This window comes from Galeopterus variegatus, unplaced genomic scaffold (genome assembly GCF_000696425.1).
Source record: "Galeopterus variegatus unplaced genomic scaffold, G_variegatus-3.0.2 Scaffold2709, whole genome shotgun sequence".
NCBI classification, from domain to species: Eukaryota; Metazoa; Chordata; class Mammalia; order Dermoptera; family Cynocephalidae; genus Galeopterus; species Galeopterus variegatus.
Window position 1 is genome coordinate 155,020 of NW_007728820.1, and position 8,174 is coordinate 163,193.

An 8,174-nucleotide genomic window follows, 5' to 3' on the forward strand; every position below is an offset into this window, starting at 1 on the left:
GGCCGGCCCCAGGATATCATTTATTTTTATAGCTGTGCAGTATTCTATTGTGCATACTTACCACAGTTTTTTTGTTTGTTTGTTTGTTTTTGTTTTTCTTAATCCATTCATCCACTGATGAGCATTTAGGTTGATTCCATCTCTTGGCTGTTGTGAATAGTGTTGTGATGGATATGGGCTGAAAAACTTTCTTTAGCATTTCTTATAGAGCACGTCTATTGGTGCTCTGTGTTTGCTCTTAGTTTTTCTTCATCTGAGAATGCTTATTTTGCTTGCATTCCTGAAGGATATTTTTTCTGGTTATAGAATCCCGAGTTGACAGTTCTGTCCTTCAGCACTTTATTTATTTTATTTTTTTCTTCCAACACTTTAAAGATATTGTCTCACTGTCTCCTGGGCTCCATGGTCTCTGATGAGAAATCTGCAGTCATAGTTTTCCCTATGTGTAATTTATCATTTTTCCTTCTGGCTGCTTTCAAGATGCTTTTTTTATCTTTGATTTTCAACAGTTTGATCATAATGTGTCTGATTATGTTTTTTCTTTTTAGTTTAATCTATTTGGGATTTATTGAACTTCTTGAATATATGTAAATATATATTCTGTAAATATGAGTCTTTCAGTAAATTTGGAAAGTTTTCTGCCATTATTTCTTTAAATGTATTTTCTGAATCAATCTCTATTTTATTTCTGGAATTCTAATGACATGAATGCTAGATCAAAAGGCCCCTGAGGTTGTATTAATTTTTTCCAATTTTTTCCTCTCTCTTCTTGATGTATAATTTCTATTGATCTATCTTCAAGTTCACAGACTCCTTCCTCTGTCATCTCCAACTTGCTATTGAGCCCATCCAGTGAATTGTTAATTTCAGGTATTGTATCTCTCAGTTTTAAAATTTTCATTTAGATATATGTGTGTATAAATATATATATACATATATTATATATAATATAAATATACGTATATTATATATAATATATATATATATTATATATATATTTCAAAAAGTTCACGGAAGGATTTGTATTATCTAATTTTATTTTTCCACAAACTTTTTGAAGTACCCTCATGTGTATATGTGTGTATATGTTTATGTACACATACGTACATATATGTATACATAAACGTATAATTTTTCTTTCCCTTTTGAGAACTTTTATCCCTTCATTTATTTCACGAATGTTCACTTTTACCTCATGATTATAATAGGTGTGAAGTCTGTGTCTGGTAATTCCAACTTGGGTCATATCAGGTTTGGAATCTTTTGATTATCTTTTCTACTGAGTATTGGTCAGATTTTCTTGGTTCTTTGTACATGAGTAATTTTGAATTGTATCAGGATATTTTGAATATTATGATGCAAGATTTGGGGCTCTCTTAAAATTCTCTAGTGAATGTTTATTTTTTCTTGTGTTAGAAGGCAATTAACTGGCTTAGGTGCAGACTACAAGTTGTAGCTCACCTTCTGTGGGTTGTGATTCCAATATCAGTTCAGTTTTTTTTTTTTTTTCCTTTTTTTCTTTTTTCATGACTGGCAACGGATCGCAACCCTCAGTGTCATGCCCATACCGGACCGGGACCGGCAACGGGATCGCAACCCTTGCTGTTGCGCCCGCACCTCGCTCAGCCAGTGAGCAGCCGGTCTGTATGTGGGATCCGAACCCTCAGCGGGAGCGCCGCCGCGCCCCAAGCAGCGCACTGTAGCAGTGCGCCACCGGGTCAACCCCTCAGTTCAGTTTTTAAGCCTTTGCTATGCTGTTCAGGTCTATATGTCTCATGTGCCTCTCAGAGTTTAGTCTGGAAGTTGGTAGTTCAGTTCTTAAAAGACTTTGCTTATGCTTCCTTGGGTCTGTTCTGCATGTATGCAATTGGGGGTTGAGTCTGGGTCTTTTGTAAGGTCTTATACAGAATTAGAAGATGTCCTTTTCCAGCTCTCTCCTTCTTGGCATTTTTCTATATTCTCTAGCCCCTAAGGACCCTCCCTTTCCTAGTTATTCTAGCTAAGAAGCTAGGGTTCGCTCAGAGTTTTACCTTCCTACACTACTGTGCTGTTCTGTGTGTCTGGAGCTGCCTTTGGGGGAAAGCAGCAAGAGACCAGAAAGAAAAAGTAGTAGGGGTTATCTCATACTCTGAACAGCATGGCTCCTTTCACTGGTTTCTATGACCAGAGAGAGTGGATTTTCTCTGGGAGTTTTAGTTGCCTGTGTTGCCACTGCTCCCGTGGCAATGTGCCCAGTGGCCGGGGGCTGGCCTTAGGACAGGGCTGGGAGAGAAAAGACAGAAGAAAGCACATAAAAAGTTCAGAGAATTCTCCTACATTCTCTATCATGCAGTGATAACTTTTTCTGGTTTTAAGGTTAGCAAGAGGTGATTTCTACCAGAGTTTTTCTGATAGTGCCTCCTATATGATTCCAAGACTTGGCTTGCCCGAAGGTTAAATCCAGCAGATAAAGAAGATAAAAACATCCCACAAAGCTCATCCAGGTTATGGGTCATTATGTAAGTTTTGACTTACACAACTCTTCCATCCAGGAACATGGAATGTCCTTCCATCTCTTTGTGTACTCTTTAAATTCTTTCTGCAGTGATCTGTAGTTCTCATTGTAGAGATCTTTCACCTCCTTGTTTAAATTGAATCCCAAGTATTTTATTTTGGGGGCGACTATTATAAATAGGCTTGCTTTCTTGATTTCTTTTTTCTGCTAGTTCATTATTGGAGTATAAAAATGCTGTTGATTTTGTATCCTACAACTTTACTGAAATTGTTTATCATCTCCAAGAGTTTTTAGGTAGAGTCTTTAGGTTTTTCTAAATATAGGATTATGTCATCTGCAAACAAGGACAGTTTGACTTTGTCTTTTCTAATCCGGATTCCCTTAATTTCTTTCTCTTGCCTGATTGCTCGGCTAGTATTTCCAATACTATGTTAAATAGGAATGGTGAGAGTGGGTATCCTTATCTTGTTCCTATTCTTAACAATATCAGGATGATATTAGTGGTGGGTTTGTTGTATATGATTTTTAGTGTGTTGAGATACTTTCCTTCTATCTGTAATTTGCTGAGAGTCTTTATCATGAAGGAATGTTGAATTTTTTCTATTGAGCTAATGGTATAGTTTTTGTCCTTAATTTTGTTGATGTGGTGTATCACATTCATTGACTTGCATATGTTGGACCATCCTTGCATCCCTGGAATGAATCCCACTTGATCATAGTGTGTAATATTTTTGATGTGTTGGTGTATTCTGATTTCTAATATTTTGTTGAGGATTTTTGTGTCTATGTTCATCAGAAATATTGGCCAGTAGTTTTCTTTTTTTGTTGTATCTTTGTATGGTTTTGGTATCAGGGTGATACTGGCCTCATAGAATGAGTTTGGGAGAATGATCTTTGTTTCAATTTTTTGGAATAATTTGAAGATAATTTGTATTAATTCCTCTTTAAATATCTGGTAGAATTCAGCCATCCAGTCCTGGGCTTTTCTTTATTGGGAGACTGCTGATTACTTGCTTCAGTCTTATTGCTTGTTATTGGTCTGTTCAGGTTTTCTATTTCTTCTTGGTTCAGTATTGGTAGTTTGTACGTGTCCACAAATTTATGCATTTTCTCCACGCTTTCCATTTTGTTGGCATATAGTTGTTTACAATAGTCTCTAATGATTCTTTGTATTTCTGTGGTATTGGTTGTAATGTTTCCTTTTTCACTTATGGTTTTAATTATTTGGATCTTCTCTTTTCTTTTTATAGTTAGCCTTGCTAACGGCTTGTCTGTTTTATCTTCTCAAAAAACCAACTTTTTGTTTCATTGATCTTTTGTATTGTTTTGTGATTCTCTATTTCATTCAGTTCTGCTCTGATGTTAATTATTCCTTTCTGTCTACTAATTTGGGGATTGAATTGTCTTTGCTTTTTCTAATTCTTTGAGGCATAGGTTGTTTATTTGAAATCTTTCTATTCTTTGATGTAAGTGTTTATTGCAATAAACTTTTCTCTTAGTGCTGCTTTTGCAGTATCACACAGGTTTTGGTATGAGGTGTCTTTATTTTCATTAGTTTCAATACATTTTTTGATTTACTATTTAATTACTTCTCAGACTATAGGTCATTCAGGAGTATGTTGATTAATTTACATGTATTTGTATAATTTCTTGTGTTTCTCCTATTATAGATTTCTAGTTTTATTTGGTTGTGATCTGAAAAGATACTTGAANGTTTATTGCAATAAACTTTTCTCTTAGTGCTGCTTTTGCAGTATCACACAGGTTTTGGTATGAGGTGTCTTTATTTTCATTAGTTTCAATACATTTTTTTATTTACTATTTAATTACTTCTCAGACTATAGGTCATTCAGGAGTATGTTGATTAATTTACATGTATTTGTATAATTTCCTGTGTTTCTCCTATTATAGATTTCTAGTTTTATTTGGTTGTGATCTGAAAAGATACTTGAAATGATTTCAATTTTTATAAATTTGTCGAGACTTGATTTGTGATCTAACATATGGTCTATCCTGGAGAATGTTCCATGTGCTAGTGAGAATGTACATTCCATAGTTGTTGGATGAAATATTCTGTAGATATCTGCCAGGTCCAGTTGGTCTACAGTATAGTTTAAATCCTGTGTTTCTCTTTTGATTTCTTGCCTAGATGATCTGTCCAGTGCTGAGAGAGTGGTGTTTAGTTCCCCACTATTATTGTATTGGGGTCTAGCTCTTTATTTAGGCCTATTAGTGTTTGCTTTATATATCTGTGTGCTCTAATGTTGGGTGCATATATATATTTATGATTGTTATGTCTTCTTGCTGGATAGATCTCTTTATCATTATATAGTGGCCTTCTTTGTCTCTTTTTATGTTTTTTAGTCTAAAGTCTATATTTTCTGATATAAAATAGCTGCTCTTGTTCATTTTTGGTTTCCATTTGCATGGCATATCTTTTTCCTTCCCTTCTCTATTAGTCTTTGTGTGTCTTTAAAGGTTAAGTGAGTCTCTTAAAGACAGCATGTAGTTGGGTCTAACTTTTTAATCCATTCAGTCAGTCTGTGTCTTCTGAGTGGGGAGTTTAATCCATTTACATTTAGGGTTGTTATTGAAAGGTATTGTCTTGCTCCTGGCATTTTATTGATTTTTGTTTGGATGTCTTAAATATCTTTTATTTCTTTCTTCCCCTTTTATTGTTTGTCTTTGATGTTTGCTGGTTTATTGAAATGGTAAGATCTCATTTATTTCTCTTTCTTGTTTTCATTTTTGTTCTATGAGAGGGTTTTGTTCTTTCTTATGTATTCATGGTAATGATTATCATTTTTCAGATTCTAGATGCAGGACTCCATTGAGAATTTCTTGCAGGGCTGTTCATGTGGTGGTGAACTCCCACAGTTTTTTGTTTGTCTGGAAGATACACTATTTCTCCATCATTGCTGAAGGATAGCCTTTCTGGGTAGAACGTTCTTGGCTGAGTTTTTTTCTTTTAGTATTTTAAATATATCATCCCATTTTCTTCTGGTCTGTGGAGTTTCTATTGAGAAATCTGCTGTTCGTCTGATAGGGGCTCCCTTATAGTTGACTTGATGCTTTTCTCTTGCTGCTTTTAGGATTCTCTTTTTGTCTTTGAGCTTTGCCAGCTTGACTATAATGTGTCTTGGAGAGGATCTTTTTTGGATTGAATCTGTTTGGGGATTGTTGAGCCTCCTGGATCTGAAGATTCATGTCTTTCCCTATACCAGGGAAATTTTCCATTATTCTTTCATTGAATACATTTTGCAATGCCTTTTCTTTTCTCCTCCCCTTCTGGAACACGCATGATTTGAATGTTTGTGCACTTAAGGTTGTCTGCTAGCTCTCTTAGATTTTATTCATTTTTTAAAATTCCTTTTTCCTTTTTATTGTCTGCCTGACTAATTTTAAAAAGACTATCATCAAGATTAGAAATTCTTTCTTCTGCTTGTTCTATCCTGCTGCTTACACTCTTGGTTATGTTTTTTATTTCATTAAATGAATCTTTCAGTTCCATGAGTTCTACTACATTCTTTTTTATGTTATTAATCTCTTTGTAAATTTCTTCCTTCAGGTTGTGGATTTTCTTCTCAATTTATTATGTTGTCTGAATCTTTCTGTATCTCCTTGAGTTTCCTTAAGATTGTTGCTGGAATTTCTTTGCAGTCATTTTAAGGGATTCCTGCTTTATAGAGTCTGGTATTTGAGAATTACTGCATTCTTTTGCAGTGTCATATTTTCTTGGATTTTCATATTTCTAGTATCTCTATCTACATTGATGTCTGGTCATCTGGTAGAGCAGTTGCTTGTTCTATTACTCTGGAGTGAACTTTGAGGAGATAGACTTCATGTTCTTTTTCTAGTCTCCACCAGTGACTCTCCTTATGTCAATGCAGTTGAGTGGCTGGCAGGCCACCTGCACAGTGGTTTTGGCTGCTACTGTGGTGGGAGCCACTTTTGCTGTAGCTGTGGCTCTGGCAGTGGCTGTGGTGGGTGACTGTATTAGTCTGTTTCTGTTGCTTATAACAAAATACATAGAATTGTAATTTGTAAGAAAATAAAATATATTGCTTACAGTTTCTAAGGCTGGGAAGTCCAAAGTCCAAGGAACGCATCTGGTGAGTGTCTTCCTTGGTGGTGGCTTCAGTGACACACGGTATCACATAGCAACATATTGGAAGCAGAGAGAGAGAGACTCTCACATGCTTTCCTTTTTAAGCTCTCAGAACCATGCCCATGACCACCATTAAACCATCAACTTAATCACCTCTTTGAGGCCCCATCTTTCAATTACCTTAATAAGATTTCCCACCATCAACAGTTACCATTGGGTTTAAGTTTTGTGGGACATCCAACCCAAGGCATTCTGTCCCTGGCCCCCAAAACTCATGTCCTTTTCACATACAAATACTTTCATTTGATCCCCAAAGTCTTAACTTGTTTCAACTCAAAAGTCCAAAGTTCAAAGTCCCCTCTGTGAAATCAAAACAAGTTATCTACTTACGATGGTGGGACAAACATAGGGTACATATTTCCCTTTTAAAAGGGAGAAATAAGCTCTAAAAAGTCGTAACGGGTCCTAAAAAAGTCCAAAACCCAGCAGGGCAGTCATTAAATCTCAAAGCTGGTGAATCATGTATCTCGACTCCATGTTTGATGTCCTCTGCACACTGGTGTGTGCGTTGAGCCCCCAAGTCCTCAGGTAGCTCCACTCCTATGGCTTTCCTGGTCTCAGGCCATACTTCAGCTCTCCCACACTGGTGTTCCACTCTGGTAGCTCCACAGGTCTGGGGTCTCCATGGTGGTCTCACTCTCACAGCTACACTAGGCATGGCACTGTTACAGTTTTTCTGCTGCAACTCTGACTTCATGTTTCTGCTCAACATTGTTCTAACAAAGGCTCCATATGGTGAATCCACCCGTGCAACACATCTCTTCCTGGGCCCCCAGGCTTTTTCATACATCCATTGAAAGTGGGGTGGAGGCTCCCAAGCCTCTGCAACTCAGGCATTCTGTGGGCCTGCAAACTTAACAGCACATGTATGTTTCCAATGCTTCCTGCTCATATATGTCAAAGCTGTGAGTCCAGCCACACCTGGGACCAATTAAGCCACAGTTGGATCAGCCAAGACAGCTGGGGTGCCAGTGCTAGAAGCAGCTCCCCAAAGTGGCTCTGGGCAGTGAGCCCGAGGAAGGCATTTCATGCCTGTTCCCTGAGACCATTCTGTCTCCCTAGGCCTCTGGGCTTGTAATGGAAGACACAGCTTCACAAATCTCTGAAATGCCTTCAGTGTCTTTTATTCCCTTCTCTCGATCATCCCTTTCTTCTGTACTAATCTCCTTAGCAAATGGTTGCAGGGGTACACCAATGAATTTTTCTCCTGAAAATGCTCTCTGTTGCTTTTCTACCAGATGACCAGGATGCAAATTTTCCAAATCTTTCCAGCCACCCATGCATATGTGGTGTTTTTGGTGTGCTTCTGTCTTTTGCTGTGTGGGGGTGTTGCCACAACTCCTGCCTAGGACCCTGTGTGTGCTCCTGTCTTTTGCCAGGTGGTAGGGGCTTCCCACCTATTGTTTACTTTTCGGGGTCCTTAGATACTCTTTTTTTTTTTTTTTTTTTCATTTTGTTCATAGTGATAGTTGTATTCAGTGAGAAAGGTAGACTGTAATTGGCTCACTCCAT